This window comes from Macaca fascicularis, chromosome 3 (assembly GCF_037993035.2).
Source record: "Macaca fascicularis isolate 582-1 chromosome 3, T2T-MFA8v1.1".
Taxonomy (NCBI): domain Eukaryota; kingdom Metazoa; phylum Chordata; class Mammalia; order Primates; family Cercopithecidae; genus Macaca; species Macaca fascicularis.
Window position 1 is genome coordinate 134912303 of NC_088377.1, and position 20381 is coordinate 134932683.

At 36.3% G+C, this 20381-nt stretch overlaps 1 long non-coding RNA gene across 1 annotated transcript in view; it reads left to right on the forward strand.

Moving 5' to 3' along the window:
- The first annotated feature begins 6617 nt into the window (after positions 1–6617).
- The window catches only part of LOC135970204 (uncharacterized), a 354727-nt gene continuing 340963 nt past the window's right edge, over positions 6618–20381 (forward strand). Inside the window, exons 1-2 of the long non-coding RNA XR_010585787.2 lie at positions 6618–6685; positions 17106–17221. This is a non-coding gene — a long non-coding RNA (uncharacterized lncRNA). The remainder of the gene's footprint in view (positions 6686–17105; positions 17222–20381) is intronic.

The window sequence follows — 20381 nt, forward strand, 5'->3', positions numbered from 1 at the left end:
TATCTACCTTTTTGTGTCAACTTCACTGAGGCATAATCTATAGACAGTAAACGGCCCCATTCTAAGTGTACAGTTTGATGGGTTTTGACAAATGTAAATACCTGTGTAATAACCACCCTAGTCAGGATATAGGTCAATTCCACCACTCCAAAAGGTTTTTATATTTCATTTTACAGTCCACGTCTCCCAACCCAACCTGGAAAACTACTGATCTGTTTTCTGTCACTATCGATAATTTGCATTTTCTATAATTTCATACAAATGGGATAATACAGTGTATCTGGGCTCTTTTTGTATCTGGGCTCTTTAAATCAGCTTAATGATTCTGAGATACATCCATGTTGTTGCTGTATCAGCTGTTCAATCATTTAATATTACTTAGTAGTATTTCTTTGTATTTTAAAAAAATTACTATAGGCCAGGCATGGTGGCTCACACCTGTAATTCCAGCACTTTGGGAGGCCTGGCAGGATGGATCACCTGAGGTCAGAAGTTTGAGAACAGTCTGGACAACATGGCGAAACCTCATCTCTATAAAAAATACAAAAATTAGCCGGGCGTAGTGGCACTTGCCCATAATCCCAGCTACGTGGGAGGCTGAAGCAGGAGAATCACTTGAACTCAAAAGGCGGAGGTTGCAGTGAGCCGAGATCGTGCCACTGCACTCCAGCCTGGGTGACAGAGTGAGGCTTCATCTCAAAAAATATATATATGTATATGACTACAATTTGTTTTGTCTATTCATAGATTGATGGGCATTTGGATTATTTCCAGGTTTGAACTGTTACGATTAATGATTAAGTTACTATGAACATTCACATAGAGATCTTTTTACAGACATATGCTTTTATCTTTCTCAGATAAACATAAGTGTTATTGTTAGGTAATATGATAACTGTACGTTTCAATTTAACATTGCCAAATTCCTTTCCACAGTAGCAGGACAAATATACATCCCACCAGTAATATATGAGAATTTTATTTGTTCTACGTTCTTACTAATGCATAGAATTTTTAGTCTTTAAATTTTAGCCATCTAATTAATGTTTAGTGAAATGTACTGAGTTATTGAAGCACTAAACTCACAACTTTCTCCTGTAGTTCTCTTTCAATAGTAGATTCCTCTTTGGTTTTGCCTAATTTTTCACTCTGCTTTGTAAGTTCCTTCCCAACCGTGAGTAATCTAGCTGTCAGGTAGGGATGTGGGCAGAATTTATACTTAAATTTTGGGTCTCATTTCTTTGCTGCTTTTGCTGGGAGGATTTTTCTTTTTAAATTTCCAGATGTTCTGCCAGCCCTGCACTCTGTCGCCTTGAGCTGTAGAGTCGAAGTTTTCTAATGCTCCCTTTCCTATCCCTGTAGCTGTGGTAGTTGAAGAGCTCACCTTTTGTTCTTTCCTTGGTGCGGTGGCTTGTGCCTTGATATATTAACCCACAGTTCTCTAAACTGTGTTAATTTTTCTTCACTCTAGTTGCAGTTTGTTAAGAGTAAGCTCTTCCCTAGCTTCTTAAAAAAATGGTTTAGTGACTTTAGTTTTTCTTTTTTATATTTTCCTTTAGATTTATTTAATAATTAATATCTGGCAGAAGTTTTGCATAATCACTTTACCCTTTTCCTGGAAATGTCCCCAGTTTCCAGCTTCTTAATGCTGTTTCCTCCTGTGCTTTCTCAATCTCTCTCCCAGGAGGTAGAATCTAGTAGAATATAGGCACTGACCACTTGTAAAAAATTATAAATTACCTCTTAGTTTTTACCTTTTGTCCTATATTTATGAATGCAGTCTTTTTCAGAAGGTTTATTCTTCATGGGACAGGAAAGATCTAAGATGTTGGGAACATGTTCCCTGAAAAATCTTCATTACTAGGTTTGAAAAGAGGGCTCAGATGCCTGTTAACTGATAAATGAGTAATCAAAATAAAATATTAATTTCAAAATCTAATCCAAGTCTGGGGGCCATGCAGTTTAGAACAGAGTAGCAAAGGAAAAGAGTTTCTTTACTTTCTTGGGACAAGAATCATCTAAAGCAAAAGTTAAAATTTAGGCAAAATTAAACTGTGGTGCTTTCCTATTTCCCTTTCTTCTTTCTTCTACTTCCCCAGGCACCCAGCATGTGTTGTTCTGTTGCTCTATGTCCTCACTGCACCTCATGGTGAGATCTCACTTGCCTCCTAAAACTTGTTTTCCCTCCAAATTATTTACCTCCCTCCTACTTAAAAAGAACTCCAATTCTCCAATGTGGTTCTTCTCTGCTAAATATTTAGGAGGCAAATTTCCTCACATTCCCAGAAGCATTTTCATTTTTAGAAGGAGATATTTAATATCACAAATACATTTTGAATTGAGACCATTCCAGTGGTGTAATAGAATATATTAAATTTTTCAGTTTACATGGGAAAATATATGTGGGGCTGAGGGTCAAACTTGTGGTCAGTCCCTGAGCAGAGATCTCTACTAATGGTCAGCTCTCCTGGAATGTTCCTGAATTTTACCTCTTCTCACCTATTTCATTTTAAAATCTAGAGATTTGGTAAAAGCTTCATGTCTTTGGTTTGCATAACAGATAGATTGTTTTGAAGTAGTCGTCCATGGCAGTGTCTCATGGGTGGTGGATGGCATGAAGGAGCAGGGGTAGTGAGACTCATTCTTGTATATAGATGAACTTGTCTCTGGAACTTTTCTTCCTCGTATTCTGCTGCTTTTCTCTGCTTTCCATATCTCCCTTTCCAAGCCATTAGCTGGTAAATTTCTCCTCACTGACAATAAGAGAATGTTTTTGTCTGTACTTTTGTTGATCACGTCTCAATACATCTGGAGAAAGGGTCACTTTCAAAGTTTAGCTTGGTACTTCAAAATTTTACTTGCTCTACTGTAATGTTCAGTTAAACTTTATATATATAATATATACACACAGATATATCGAAAGTATATATTACATATAAAATATTACATGTAAATATATAATTTGTTACATATAATTAATAAATATATATTCTTTATTATATATACTTTTATTATTTATTTATTTACTTATTTACTTATTTTGATTTGGGTTTTTTGCTTTGTCACCCAGGCTGGAATGCAGTAGCACCATCATGGCTTACTACAGCCTCGACCTCCTGGGCTCAAATGATCCTCCCACCTCAGTCCCCCAAGTAGCTGCGATTACAGGCACACATCACCATGCTCGGCTAATTTTTGTATTTTTTGCAGAGTCAGGGTTTCGCCATGTTGCCCAGGCTGGTCTCAAACTCCTAGACTCAAGCAATGTGCCAGCCTTTGCCTCCCAAAGTGTTGGGAGTACAGGCATGAGCCACCATGACAGGCTTATTATTTATCTATCTATCTATCTATCTATCTATCTATCTATCTATTTATTTATTTATTTTTTTAGAGACAGACTTTTAGTCTGTTGCCCAGGTTGGAGTGCAGTGACATAATCATAGCTCACTGCAGTCTCAAAAACTCCTGGGCCGAAGTGATCCTCCAGTCTTGGCCTCCCAAAGCCCATTACAGGTGTGAGCCACCATGCTCAGCAAGTTAAACTGATATGAAACAGCTGTATGCTCAACCATATTCTTGCTTTTGTGTATAATAATTCTTAAGTTTGCCTTCATCACTTCTGCTGTTAAGACAGCTTCTAAATTATTATATTGTATCATTGTGACCCACTGTTTCTAATGACCCACCTAGCAATTTTTTTTTTTTTTTTTTTAGTTTCATTATCTTCTCTGAGTTCTTACAGAATTTTCTTTTCTTTGGTTATGAGAAGCAATGTTGAATTCTCATGTTACCTTCAGTGGTTCAGTATCTGTTTTTCCTAGTCTTCCACTGTTGCAGCAGGTAGTTAGGCAGACATGAGCAGGGCAGGAGAGAGCACCCTCCCCACCAGGAATGTCAGGCCACCATCAGGTGATGGTCAAGTGGCTGTTAACTGTCTGTCTAAAAGAATAATTGGTTGCAGCCAGCATCGGGGAAAGGCAGTCTCCCAATCAATAGAAAAAACCTGAAGCTAATCATCAGGCGCTTCCCAATAAGATCTCATGAGTTGGGCGAATGGGCTCCAGCATATACGCTAAGAAAAAAAATGTCAGCATTTAACTGGTACATGACCTTCTTAGAAGCATTTGACTGGTCAGGAAAAAACTCAAGTGAGCATGTGTACAACTCCAGTAAACATACTGTGTATGCTGCAGTCCCAAGCACTAGCAGGCCGCTGCACATGCAGACAGCCCACCCCAAAAGAAGAATCAAGCAGGAAGTAATGCAAGACCCCAGAGACATGCCAACGTATAAAACCCCAAATCAAAAGGTCAAACTGTGCATTTGATCTCTCAAGTCACCCGCTTGACCACCTTCCATGTATACTTTACTTCCTTTCGTTCCTGTTCTAAAACTTGCCTCAGTCTCTCACTCTGCCTTATGCCCCCTTGGTTGAATTCTTTTTTCTGAAGAGGCAAGAATTGAGGTTGCTGTAGACCCATACACATTCACTGCCAGTAATACCACTTTATGCAATTGGTGAGCACTACTTTCTTTGCATATTACCTTTTTTTGTCATTTAGGGATTGAATGCAGGGTCAATCACACAGCTCTTCTATTAGCTTCATATGAATTCTGATTTCTCATCCTAAGAAAGGGGACAAGAAGTCCTCTCTTGCCCCATGTGTTGTAAAACAATAACATCACATGTTTCAGAAAGTGCTACGTGAATTACAAAGCAATTTCACATACAGTTAACACAATATGTCAGGCACTGTTTTATGCACTTAATATGCATTGCCCGTTTAATCATATGAATAATGAGGTAGGCACTGTAATTATTCCCTTTTCATACAGTCAAAACCTAAGCAAAGGAAGTTACTTGAGTTAATCTAGTCCGCAAAGCTACTAGTTAACAGAGTGGAATTCAAACTCAGAAAGTTCGGCTTTGAAGCTGGACCCTTTATTCTTATACTAGATGATTTATGTGAAGCTGTTTGCTCTAGAAAAACTGCCCAGTGAGATGCTAGCATTAACACCATATGAACATGAGTAAGTATCTACAAGATAGGTAAATTTATTATTCCCTGTCATTTAACTAAAGCAGTTCATTTGGAAAAGTCTGTTGTTGCCAGGAATTCATGTTGCTTCTCCACTCTCTAGATATCCTATGTGAAACTACAGTGCCAATAATACCAAACTGAGGTTATCTCAGTTTAAACTTTGGAAGCAACAGCATTTGAAGAGTGCAGAAAGAAAATTAGAAACATGACAAATACATTTATTAAGAATGGAATCAATCCCCCCATCAAACAATGTTATAGCAACTGCTTCAAATCCTGCTGGTAACAATCACACAAAAAAGTACTGTGTAGTACAATGCTTAGTTGTCTTTTTGGACTAATGATATTTTACTATTTGAGAGCCATGACGTGCTAAATCAAGCCAGTGAGGCATTCAGCCTCAAAGTCACTCCACTGGAAAAGTAATACTTAGCCCAGAAAATTTACCCTAGGAAATCCTTCATTAGTTAAGGATGCTTTCTCTTATGTAAATATATGTATTCTATGGAGGGAGAACATAAGTCTGATTTATTATTCAGGCTTTGGTGGAGCTAGTTAATCCAATCACTTGGCCAAATGAGAGTAAGTCTGGATAAGGAGGTAGAAGGAGAGGCAGTGCAATACATAGAAGAGAAGCAGGTTTTAAGGTCAGAAAAAAATAGCACCTGAATGCAGGTCTATCACTCAGAAACTGAGGAATAAAGAACAGATTATAAAACTTCAGTTTTCTTATCTGTGAAATGGTATAACAATTAATTCATGAATTTATTTTGGTGATTACATAACATGGCATATATAAAACACCTAGATTATAATGTCTATTAAAATGTTAATTCCATTTTCTCCTTATACATCCCTGGAAGATGTATTATAGAGGGCAGATCATCAAATTATTTCTGACCCCAGAGGTTTGGGTTGAGCAGAAAGGGAGACGAAGATGGATGGATAAAACAAGAGAGTACTCTCAGTCACAAGAGGGAAGTCAGAGGTGCTAAAGAAAAGATTAAACTATTTTGAAGTTCTGTTTATGATTAAACTTGATTCTCTCTCTCTCTCTCTGCCTCATCAGTCTATCACCTTTCACTTTTAAAGGCAGACCTATACATGGTAGAGAACAAAACAAGTGAAAAGCATTCCTAGAACTTACTTCCTTGCTTGGCTTTAAAGAAAGCAAAGAGAAGAGAGTAAGTTGACACACTCTGATGTGTTAAATGGTCTTTCAAGCTGCACTCACCGCTTTATCATCCAGCTAACCCATTCAAGTTTCTCTTGTATATTCTTTCCTCTTTCATAAGTGAGGTTACCCAGTGAAATTCAGGTCATAATTCCTCCAGATATAGTTGTTGTTATTATTATCAACCTGGAGCAGAGACTTAAGCTAATGGGAATGAAAATGCTAATATCAATCAACAGCTGAAAACAATTGAGGTGGTGGGCAGCAGTGGATCAGGACCTTCTGTGAAATCACCCTCACAAAGGCAGTAATCCCTTCCACCTGTGTGCACTTTGTGACTCCTTTAGAGCAGCTGACTAAATTACTGCCTGCATTTCTACCTTCCCTTCCCTTTTGGATTCCTTCTTCCTCCTGGAAATGCGAGCAGTTGGGGAGAAAGCTCAAGGTCTTTGCAGAGGCTTTTCTGAAGGTAAAACTTCTGATTATGCTTGAGAATTTAAATATTAAATGGACACAAATGACATTCTACATAGGTTTTTTTTTTTTCATTTTTGGCTTTATTTCTGACCTAATTTTCTATTTGACAAAACTTAGAGTGATTTATGGTGCTGTCTCATTTAAAAAGAATAAATTCACTAAAGCAAGTTCCATACAAAAATCAGTATCGCACATCCTGAGGCTGTTACATCACTAGCTTTTAAGGAGATTAGGTTTCATCAATACTAATGTTTTTCTTATACGCTGTTACAGGTCAGTGGTGTTGGGTGATATTTACCACATTAAAGTTGCAGTAGCATATTAAGATAATATTAAGTATTGGAGAAGATAACCTCCCAAATGGTGTCAGTGCCTGACAAAAACACCCCACATCCACACATATCAAAAGTTGAATGTATATCTTGTTCAGAGAGACAAGTTAACTCCAACACATTAAAACATGAACATGGAATAATTTACTGGAGTGGTGAAGTGATAAATTTATGCATTTTTCTCTTTCTTTTGGTTATTTTAGTGATTCAGATGTTTTTGGGGGAATGTAAAACAAATTTTACCTGTGCAGCTGAAATGCATACATTTCAAACATTTTCACCAAAATTTGGTAAGCTTGTATCAGAGTAAACAACTGTTATTTCATATGTTTATTAAACAAAGCTGTGAGCATCTTCCATGTGGCAGACCTTTATCCAGAGCCTGAATAAGACAGATGAATATAGGGATATTAGAGGGATGAATAAGACAGATATGGTCTCTGTTCTCATCAAGCTTACATTATCACAGGGAGAGAGACAAAAACCAAGTTGACAAATACATAGATAATATTTCAGATAAATTTAACAACTATGAAGAAAATAAACGATAAAGTATAATCTCCCCATGGAGGGGAGATAGTCTTTTAAATTGGATAGTTAGGAAAAACCTTTGAAAAAAGGTAAAAACTCAGAAGCCATGCAAATGGAAAGTATTACAAATAATTGTATTTACGCAAAATAAAATGCAACATTGTGATAATTTATATGAATTATTTAATTATTTTGACTTGGTCTTGATTTATGAGATAATCCATTATTTTTGCCTATTTTAATGAATTGTTCAGACATTTGTTGCCAGTAACCAAATTCATAAATATTTATGTGTGGTGTTTTTCTGCCATCTTCCATGTAGCCCTAAGATTTTCCTTAGCCCCAATTATCAATGCTTGAAAAATACTGCTTTGGGTACCAAACAATTTGCTTTCCAAGGTGATGGTTGGGTCTAAAAATACAGAAGGAAGCTAAAATTTCATAACTTAAATTTTCAACAAAATTGTCAGATAGAATCTGCATCTGAGATAATTTTCTGACCAATCCAATTTCTTTGTGTTTTTTTATACAAAGTGATAACTTCCCCCCCCCCCACATCCTGCATTCTCTGATACAAGATTTTTATTTTTCTTGACTCTATGTACAAAAAATGACTTCCTGAACTTTATTATATTCTCCTTAGTTGATCTAACCATAGCAATGGGCATTGTAAAATAGCTAGTTGGTCTCTATCCTGTTAATTATTGCCAGAACTGGATTACAATTTTTACAAAAGATAAGAAACTCATAGTTATACTATGTACAAAGAAAACTTATCACAAGTAAGGAAAGACAATGAACTAGAACTCTCCCATTCAGGTTATATTTTTCTGAGACTTATTAGCATCAATTGAAATGGCATATTTTTCTTGATGTGGACACTTACTCACCAGTCTAGATGGAGGCTACTGATGCATTTCACACAGGCCACCAGAGAGCTGTGTGTAAGTGCTTCCCCCTATCTGTCAACTAGTAATTGTTCAAATGATTCCTGCAAGTCCAAAGCTGCTGGTCTATTTCCAGGGCTTAGTAACAGCGATAAACTAAAGTGATGACAGCTTGAATAACGGAAAAACTGAACTTGTAAAGGTACATAAAACTAAAAGTTAAAACATAAGTAGTGCCCTTTTGCAATGTTTGAAGTGTCTTAATCAGAGCATTAAAGTAGTTTTTCTTGAATATATATATTTTTTCTAATTTCATGGACACATTGTATTTTTCTAATATCAATCAATGAGTTAAACAGAAAAAGAAATCCTATCAGGATGATTGGCCACCTGATTGTGGAACTCATTTGAACATTCAAACATTGTATGGATTATTGATGTAAACATACACACATTTTTTAACAACATATGCAGAAGTGCTACTAGGGCAACAGGCTATGTGGCCATCCATATCCATTTTTATTACGCCTCTAAGAAGATGAAGTCAAAATTGTGTGAAAAATTTAGTAAAGTGTTTCAAAGATGTTATGTAACACCAACCCTAAGTATTTCTAACAAAAGGCTGCTCCAAGCTAAAAGTCTAAGGTAAGAGGCACTAAGCCAACAACACAGAGTTTTAAAATTTTCTTAGGCAAAAGAAACCTACAGAACCTCTAAAAACTTGGTTTCAGGAAAAATAGTTTAATTAGAAATAATGCTGAACTCTTAGGAATAATATTCCCTTAAAGCAATGTTATAGCTAGCATTTGCTTTTATTTGTGTCTGTATATAGACTCATAATTTATATATAGAGAATAACTTTTGCTAAGGTGACTATTTGCCTTATAAGCAACATCTAGTGAATCTTCAAAACATACATACAAATTGGGAATGGAATCCCAACATTTTTACGTTGATTTTGCCAAGGGAAAATTAATTTCAAAGACATTGGATGACCCCAGGGAGGAAAGATCATTCTACATCTCCAAATTAAAAGAAAAGAAAAATGATTTTCTTTCTTTCCCTTCTTCCCCCTTCTCCCTCTCTGCGTCTCTCCCTCTGCGTCTCTCCCTCTGCGTCTCTCCCTCTCCCTCTCCCTCTGCGTCTCGCCCTCTGCGTCTCGCCCTCTGCGTCTCGCCCTCTGCGTCTCGCCCTCTGCGTCTCGCCCTCTCCCTCTGCCACTTCTTCCCTCTCTCTCTTTCTCCTTCTTTCTTTCTTTTGAGAATTTACTGTGGCTCTTTGTCTCTCTCTATATATTTACATAGCTTATACATTGTCCAGCTCTCCACATTATTTAAACTTGATTTTGTAGATCATTCACAACTGTTAAAAACAGAAAATTCATTTTATGTGGTCAAATGATTTTGTCAAGGATAGTTGGTAAAATCATATAAAAATGCTATTTTGAAAATAGGTTAGAAGATGATGAATGCAACTCTGTGCTTCATCCTTCTGAGAACAATTTGATAGTTTCTTGGTCTTGTTTTCTTAGGAAATCAATGTATATGATTTACAAAAGGTCAAGTTTGACCTTTCATCTATTATCACACCAATGTTTTCAAATCTGTAGGATATTTCTACTTCCCAGGACTTCTCTCACTATGAATTCTACATGCCTAAGCCCACATTTGACTCCTATATTCTCTTCTTTCCTGGTGAAGCATGAGTTTCTCAGCTACTGTATTTCTTTCTACCATTCCACTGTCTCAGACCTCCACCCACTTAAAAAATTACATTTGACTATAATGCCTCTCTAGCATCTCTAATCAATCTGTCTCCTAATTCTACTGGTATCCCATCCTGAGAAAATCTTCCTTTGTATATCTCCCCTAGGTACCTCACTGCTCTGTTCTGACTCATCTATGCTACTCAGGAGAGTTGTTTGTATTTAATGTCATGTACCACTTTCCACTTACTGCTTAACCTTCTGCAAACTGGCTACTATAGTGCTCTTCATTCCTTCTAATAGCTAAATCCAACATACAAAAATGCCATTCTTATCCAACTGAACCCTGAACATTCCTACTGTGAGACTTTTTTTTTTTTTTTTTTTTTTTTTTAAACACAGGGTCTCGCTCTGTTGCCCAGGGTTGAGTGCAATGGTGCAATCACAGCTTACTACAGCCTCAACCTCCCTGGGCTCATGTGAGTCTCCTACGCCACCCTCCTGAGTAGTTAGGACCACAAGTGTGCATCACCATGCCCAGAAAATCTTCATACTTTTTTGTAGAGGTGGGGTTTCACCGTGTTGCCCAGGTTGGCCTCTAACTCCTGGGCTCAAGGGATCAACCTGCCTTGGCCTCCCAAAGTGCTAAGATTACAGTTGTGATCCACCACACCTGACCTACTATAAAACTTTTGATTAGTCCTTCCTTTGAAAGATTCTGCACTTCATTTGTTTCCATGATCTGTTAGGCTTCTGGTTCTATTTGTATTCCTCTGACAATTCTTTTTCTCATATGATGTACATGAATTGAATAGGAGCTAAGAGGTATCTTCTGTAGCAGCTTATGGCTTCTGGTGATCCTCAGAGGTGTAACTTTGGCTTACAGGGATGAAGAAAGTTAGGCAGTTGTTGGGAGCACAGCAATATGAAGAAACAAAAACATATGAGAAGTAGCAGAGGTTTTAGGTAATATGGTGCCTTTAGAAGCAGTTTGGGAAACTGGAAGATGAGATGGTGGTATATGTGTGGGTAAAAGTAGAGAAAGAGCATGAAGAATCCCAAATACTATAGTAAGATCTTGTCCAGAATGGTTGGTGGTACTACTGGTAGATTTCAAGCTGTGACGTGATAAAATTAGCTTTGCATTTCAGAAAGAACATACTGGAGATAATTTAGAGAATAAATTGAAATTGTGCAATATTGGATGTAGAAACAATGTGGAGGGTTATTTAAAAATCCCAATAAATTAGCAATGAGGATCTAAACCAGAACTTCAGCAATGAAGTTAAAGAGAACGACATAGATTAAATAGCTATTTGGATTACAGAATTGATAGAACCTGACGACCAATTGGATATGGAGTGGAGCTGAGAGGGAGATAACAGGTGAGGAAGACTCTGACAGATGAGTGATATAGAAGTAAAATAACATGAATAACATTTTTTTGAAAAAAAAAAGATCATTATAAACTGCCTGAGTGGTACCCAGATGAAATTGTTCACAAGGGATGTGGAAAATACGTATCGTGTTTAGATGGTCATTCCTGGTGATGAAGATCCTTAGGAGGACATAATCAGTATATAGGTGGCAGCTACAGTCAAGATTATAAAACCAGGAACAGAGAGACAGAGAGACAATAAGATAGCTCTATCAGTAAGAGTAGATGTGCTTATGCTACAGTAGCAAACCTTCAAATCTCAGTGATTTACAGTAATGGAGATTTACTTCTCACTTTTGCTACCTATTTATTGGTTGGGTTTAGACTCTGCTCTTATCTCTCAGGTGCAGCCTTCCAGAACAACTTTTATATGAAACATTGTTTATCATTATACAAGGGGAAAAATAATGTGATGAAGCATGAATGAACCCTTACAGCTTTTGCCTGGAAGTGACACATAAAACTTCTGCTAACATTTCCATTGTCAAAGCAAGACACAAGGCCAAAACTGACTTGTGAGGGGGTGAGGGAGTTTACTTTTTTTCCCAGGGAGGAAAAGCAGATCTTTGGTAAACAGTAATAACAGGATTGCCAACTCAGCATTCAAAAGAATAGAAACATTTAATCTGGTCTTTGAAAAAGGAGCACCTCTCAAGAAGGGTGAAAAGAAGATGCCAAAAATTTAAGTTGAAGACTCAGAAGTACTTTTCCTTAAATGAAGTAAGGAAAGGACAATTTTTGTGTAATACATTAATGACTTTTGTATGTAGTGTGTTTTCGTTGTAATGAAATTTGTATATCAGTCATATGTTTGCTTTTAATAAAAATTTATAATTGAAACATCAGCTAAAATTTATCATCTTAATGATTTCTTGCAGGAGATTTATTATGTAATATGCATTGCTACAGGCAAATGTAAAGCAAAGTGTGACTGATTAGAATTCATTAATACAGGGTTTGGATACACCCTCATATAAAGTTAGAAATATTTCCACATTTCCATTCAGCTCTAGTTAAAAGATATATTTTCCTAAAAAGAAATTCAGGTTAGTTTTAGACTTTTTCATACTCTGTGCTTGTTGAACTTGGAACTAGGTGTTGTTATTTACCGCTTCTATTTCAGGCAAAATCATCGAGCTACTCCCACAGCTGGAAGTAACTTTTTCTTTTTTTTTTTTTTTGCACAAAATATGATGTTAATTTTTTTAGCAGGTGAATAAATTACTAATTGTTTTTCTATTGTGAGGAGCTGGGAAAACTTCCAGGACTGAAACCTGAATTCCAGAATTTGCTGTTAATAAAGGAACAGTGAAACAGATAACAGGTGGGGGTGGCTCTGTCTTATTCTGAAATAACATGGGGAATCAAGAACCTAGATTTTAGATTTTCGAAAAAATCTATGTTCTGTAAGCCAGTAATTGGCCAGTAGTGACCCTGCTGATTTTTTTTCCTTTTAATTTATTTTTTTCTTGTTTATACTTAAGGTATACCTCATTATTTTGATACATTTTTTGATACATATGCATAGTGAAATTACTACAGGTAAGAACAAAACATCTCACATAATTATCTTATTTTCTTTCCTTTTTTGGAGGGGGTAAAAGTAACTAAAATTTACTCTCATCAAATTTTCAGTATACAAAACAATAATATTAACTATATTAACTATAGTCTTTCTGCTGTACATTAGATCCCTAGACTTGTTCATCCGATGTGTATTAGTCCGTTTTCATGCTACTAATAAAGACATATCAGATACTGAGTAATTTATACAGAAAAAAGGTTAAAGGATTCACAGTTCCACATGGCTGGGGTAGGCCTCACAATCATGGTGGAGGCAAGGAGGAGCAAGTCACATCTTACATGGATGGCAACAAGCAAAGTGAAGTGAATTTGTGCAGGGAAATTCCCCATTATAAAACCATCAGATCTCATGAGACTTATTCACTATCATGAGAATAGCATGGGAAAGACCCACCCCCATGATTCAATTACCTCCTGCTGAGTCCTTACCACAACATATAGGAACTGTGGGAGCAGATTTGAGTGAGGACACAGCCAAACCATGTCACTATGTAATGGCATGTTTATACCCTTTGATGTGCCTCTGCCCATTTCCTCCCCTTCCATATCCCTGGTAAACACTGTTCTGTGCACTTTCTCTGTAGCCAGTGTTTTTTAGATTCCACATATAAGTGAGGTCATGCCGTACTTTTCTTTCCATGTCTGGCTTATTTCATTTACCATAATACTGAGTCTCAATGTGAAATTAACTGATGTAATAATTTTGTGCATCAAAAAAAAAATCAAGGTTCTATGGGAATCAGTTATGAATACAAGATACAAGGCCCCTCCTCTTGTGGAACTTACATTATAATTGTGGAAACATACACTAAACAACAAATTATACAATTCATAATTGAACTATATTACTGATAAGTGTCAGAAAAGAGAAGTATAGTTTGTAAAAGAACTTAGTCTGACTTTGGGAGGCAGAGGCAGGTGGATCACTTGAGGTCAGGAGTTCAAGACAAGCCTGGTCAACATGGTGAAATCCCATCTCTACTAAAAATACAAAAATTATACAGGCGTGGTGGTGCATACCTATAATCCCAGCTACGTGGAAGGCTGAGGCAGGAGAATCGCTTGAACCCTGAAGGAGGAGGTTGCAGTGAGCAGATATCCTGCCACTGCACTCCAGCCTGGTTGACAGAGTGACACTCTGTTCCAAAATAAAAAACAAACGAAAAAAAGAACTTAGTCTGTTTTTTTGAGAAATTCATCTAGAGTGGATAGATGAATGAATAAGCATTAGCATGCCAAAAAGATGGGAGGAAGGTGTAATTATGGAGCTTCCCAGGCTGAAGAAACAGCAATTATGGAAGTAAAGGCAGCACTGTTGCCTGGAGTATTTGAGGAAAGGCTAATTTGTGAGAGAAATGTGAGAAAGATAATCAGTGGCCTAAGTTAAATCCAATCTGGCAGTGTCAAATTCCAGAGGACTTCGTAGTTCATGCTAATGATTTTGGATTTTGCTTCAAGGGCCATGAAAATCTTTTTCGTTAGAGGGGAGAAACATAATCACTTTTGTATTTTTAATAGGTTATTCTGTTGGCTGTGAAGAGAATGGAGGAGTGGAAATGGCCATGACAGCTGAACTTATTGCAATTTAAGTAAGGGGTCATGTTCACTGGGAATAAAAATGGAAAGATAGAAATGGAATCCACAGATACCTCAAAAATAGAGTCCAATGCACTCCTTGATTGATTTGATAGATGTGGAAAGTGAAGTTCTAAGAGGGATGGACCAAGGATGACTGCAAGGTTTCTGGCTCATGTAACTTTTTGGTTTAAAGTGATCATTTACTGAGATGGAATGCTGGAGGGAGACCAGGTTTCTGAGAGAAGGTTTTAACTGTGTAGTTTATATGCAAAAGTATTGTTGCTGTAGGTGCTGGCATTTAGGTGAGTACAAGGCAGCTCACAAAAGAGATCTGAAGATGACTTTCTCTTTGCTCCAAGACCAAGATTTGTAAATCCTAGGAAAGATTGCCTAATTTATTATAAAGGTAATAATATCAGTTTAGCCATTCTTGGCCTATTTTAATGCAGGGACAATTTTTAGGGAATATTCAAATTAATTGGGTTATTTGGTTTTTGAAGAACAGACTCTTCGGTATTAAGTTGTTTGTTACCAATTACCTCTAAATGTGTCTGTGGCATACAGTGATGATGATTGTAGTTAATACTTGTTAGTCCTTACTATGAAACAAGTATCATTCTACCATTCTACGTGCTTTATGTATATAATTCATTTAAGTCTCTCCAAAGTCTTAGGTACTATTAATATCCGTATTTTTCAGAAAAGAAAAATGAGCCACAGAGATCTTCGATACTTGTCCAAGTATACACAGCTAGTAAAAAAAAGAAAAGAATAAAGATTTGAATACAGATAAAGATTTGAATACAGATAGTGTAACTGCAGAGTATAAACTCTTAAATACTTCACTATGGAACTAGACTGTAGTGAATTCTAGTGTGCAGAGACCAAAGGAATTTAACTGGAAAGAGGTAGAGATTAAGAAATGTTCTCATGATTTTGGGACATACTACTTTGATAAAAAGCTAGTAGCTGCCTCCTTGTGTACAGCCCTATGTCTGTCATTATTATTAAGACTGATGCTACCCAGAGCGAGTGATGCTACCCTGAGTGAGAGGTTGGTGACAATTATTCCCCAGGAGTCCTACAGAGTCAAATTCCTTAGGAATTTCCAGGCTAGGGGTTATGAGATCCTAGCATGTGAAAACTATGTTACAATAACATCTGTCTCTGTATTTCCAATGTCTGCAAGGGGGCTTGATGCATGACAGATATAGATATTAAGGAAGTGTTAGTGGATAAATAAATGAATCAATGATTGTTTTAGTAGTTACAAGTACTTTCTACATGTCTGTCCTCCTGGTATGGTGTCTAGGAAGGAAATAATCTGTAAGGCTGAGGAATAATTTTTTGGTCAGAATCCTCTCAATTTTTATTCAGAATTCTCGTGTATAAATAAGAAACAAGCAGGAAAAAAAAAAAGAAACCTGACAACAATAACAAAATCTCAAGTTACTTGACAAGCCTGTGGTAGATTCAAAACAGTTGCATAAATTCTTAGTGATACATAAAAATCAAATTAACTTAAGGAGAATGACACTATTTTATAATTATATACAGAGATTTCCCCCCTAAATTCACCAGTTAACCCTCATGCCATCTGTTGATTTTCAAAAGGAAGATAAGGTTATCACCAATTTATAAGGACGTAACCAGAGCAAGCAGAGAAGTAATTTGCTCACTTAGTGAATGAAATAAAATACAATTTTATTCCTTAATCTCATAAAACCATACCAGATCTTTAAATTCTTTCCTAGTCAACCGTACTGATTCTTGAGTAAAAGACACTTTCCACTGTCATGCACTATAAGAAAGCTATTATAGTGCTCAGTTTGGTGTAACTCCTGGCTTTCACTTTTAAATGCTTCGGGCCAGTTCATTTATTGCTTTACTAGCTCTACTGAATCTGCCTTAGATTCCAGGGACTATGGGCAAGGGCTCCTGAATAGATACTCTGAATTTTATAAGTTGGCCAGTTTTAATGTCAAAAACTGTATAGTTTGAATTATATACCCCTTCTAGTATTTGAATTTTTTAAAAATATGAGCAACCTATATTATTTATCTCATGTGAATGCAATTATTTGATTTGAACTTGTGAAAGTATACAATTTTACTTCAAACTCACCTTTTTGAAGACTAGTTTCTAACTAGCTCCTATAGCTGCCAAAGAATTCTACCAGTTATAATTTTTTACATATTATTTAGTGAACCTCTTAAATGCTTTTATTTTCAATACAGTCACTTAATGCAGTAGATTTGCTTATTTGAACTTATTGGGGAAATAGATTTGGCTTTCTGCTGATAGAGATTTATTGCTGCAACTTATTGTAAATTCAATCAATAATTGATTTCCTTTAGGAAGATTTCTACAACAATTGTGCAGTGCTGTGTGTTTGGGGTACTAAGAGAAATATAGCACCTATAGGAAGAAAGAAAGAAATGAAGGAAGAGCAGAGAGACTAAAAGGCAAACAGGTAATATCTACTTTCCTAAACTTAATTTCCTTACATACACATTAAACGGTACATTTAATTGAATGGCATGAATTACAAATTATAATTTTGTCTCCATGTTTAACGAATGTTTTCTCTATTCAATCATGCATGTTTCGGACGTTAATTTTATCTTAAGGCTGATTGAAATACGTATTTACTATACAGTAAAATTATTTTCATGTCTTTTTAAAAATGACATGGCAATTACACCTGTGGTAAGACTAATATCTGGAGTACTGGAGGAAAAATGAAAGATGAATACTATAATTTATCAGATCAGTACTTGCTAATTATTAGTGTTGAGAGACTTTAAGGATAAGTGGAAGAAAGGTGAGTTACGGTAATAGATACTGATTCAACATATTGATTTTGTGATGCACCATTTATAGTGAAATTGATACTTTGCTACTAAATATTGCTCTTATGTTACATATTGATGTATCAAGAAAAACCTTGGATTCCTTGGCTATAGTATCTTATCCATAAACTTCAATGGATATGGAGACAAATTTATCTTGTTACCCATTTCAGATTTTCCAAATTACTTTAAAACACACTGTTTAGGAATCAACCAGAACATTGCTTCTTTACTCTGGAAACAAAGTTTTGAAAACAGGGGGAAAAGAGAAGAAAAAATCTAAACTACCACCTAAGATCTGTGGATTTTCATGTTGCTAGACAACTCGAAGAAAGAAAAGTAGGAGGTTTGAGAAATAAAGGCCAATTTAACAAGAAAAATTTTATCTGGCAGTACTGTTTATCTCACCTTATAAAGCCCTGCTTAAAAGTTGTATTTTAACACCCTATTTATTTTAGCAGTGCTTATATACTGAATGCATTTGAAACCTGAGTAGATTTTTCAGAAAGTTCTAAAAGTACATAAAGATTTAATGATGTGTTGGACACATAGATGTCTCAGTAATAAAAAGTCAAATAGTCTTTATAATCTACAAAAGCCCCTTTCACAATTGGTGAGGAAGGAAGGCTTCACCACCTATTCATTTGTTAAAATTATAAGAATTCCTGTACATTAGTCTTTGAAGCAATTTTAGAAGAAAAAGAAAACTGCTATTTATAGTGATGCAATTATAGACCAAGAGATGACAGTGGCACTTGGCTCCAAGGTGCATGGTTTTGTTTTAAATTGAACAGGAGTTTTATGGCTATTTCATTTCTAAAGTCTTGTCTTTTGTAATACTCATATCTACACAGAAGTCAGGCTGTGTTCTAACTATGGTGAGGTGGCAGGGGAATGAGGTAATTTAATTCAGAGCTGGATATTTGCTCCTGATAAAATGGTCGTTTTTAGCACATATAAATATACTATGAAAATTGAATGCCAGATTGCATGAAGACTGCTTCTGGCATTAAAAAAAAAATGTAAGAGCAAGTAAGGATTAGAAAATAAAACTTGAGAGCTTTGGTATGAAGCAGACAGAAATAGAGGTTAGAGAATTTGCTACAAATTTCTGAAGATGAGATTGAAGTGGTATCTATCACAGTTTGGGTTTCCCTGGAAGCAGATGCTAAAATGGACATTCTCAAACAAGTAGTTTGATAAGAAGTGCTCTTGGGACCACTGTCTGTGAGGAAAGCAGGTTTGGGTGGGAGAGAAACTGAACTGGAATACAATTGGAAGGGAGGCCTCATTTGACATAAACGAAATTCTGAATCTGAGATGCCCCTTCAAAGGTGTCCCGAATTGAAATATGGTTATCAGGACGGTTCATGCAGGCTGCCCCTGGGAAGAGGGTAAGGCAACAACCTTATTCAAAGGGGAATGTGTTTATGAGCTCTCAGCAGGCAATAATCCCTGCATCTGGGGTATGAGAGCTTGCAATTCTATGAGGCTCTTGCTGAGTACCCTATGTAGAAGTATTTATTTTATATGAAAATAAGACATTAGAGCTGTAGAACCTAGAATTTTAGGAACTAGAACAACTAATTTCCCAAACAGGAAATGAGAATTCATTGAAAGCAAGATCTCTCTTACATCTACACTTTTGGTTCCACGTATTCAACTTATTAAGGATACAAAACTGTCATTGATTTGACATGTTCTAAGTACTGGATGATGATGTCTTATAGTGTCAAGATGATTATTTCAAAGCAGCTAGCTGCAACTTCAAAACGCTATTCAACTGTTTGATCTGGCCAACATCTTTGCTGTGCACAATGTGTGGTAGAACCACTATATCTCATGGTTATATTCCCACAACCACATTACCTTTGCTAGGAAAAAGCTCTCCTCATCCAATGTGATGTTATACAGAATACCACACCAGAGAATTCACAATCCTTTTAATCCTTAGATAGTAGCACTCACTGAAGCCCTTTGATTTGGAGAAGCATATTTCTGGAATATATATTGATTTCATTCAAGATGATTCACTGTCCTTTCCATGATGGTAAAAGTATAATGTAATCAACTTTCCATCAAGTTCCTAGGTTGATTTCCTAAAGGGATGGTGTCATATAGTTAGTGGTATGCTAAAGCTGTCTTGATTTTGTTCTTAAGATCTAAATTTTGCATTTCTTCACAGTTTTACTTTCAGTGATGTCAGGTTAGGGACTTGAAATTTATCATGCTTGGTGTATTAATACTACAGAAATTAGGGCTCTTTTCCCTGGATAGCCAGTTGTTAAACATTTATTATCACTTCAATGATTTTTGGAAGCTTAGTATTCTGTTGCAGAAAATTTTGACCTTCATAGCTGTTAGTAGCTAAATCAGCCTTAGTGAGTGCAAGCCCATACTATTTGCTCCATATATTCCTTCCCATCTACTCTGTTCTTGAGCCCAGAGCACCGAAATGGCCAATGATGGAGACTGGCTGATGTCAAATGGTAGAGTTGTTCTGATTTCTGTGTTATTAGTGCCACTTCTAGGTAGATGTTCCTGCATGGGTGTCAACATACCATACAAAGATCTACAAAAATTCCCATAGACTTATCTACATTCATTTTTTTTTTACGAGACCCCCCAAGTTTTCCAGTTTTTCTCTTTTCATGTCTGTGTCCCAATAGTTAAATCATTCATCACTGCCATGGGACTATATATATTATTTCAGGCCATTTTCCCCCACACAGTATGGATGGCCTACTATACAAATTTCTGACCAATACAAGGAGTTTCCCC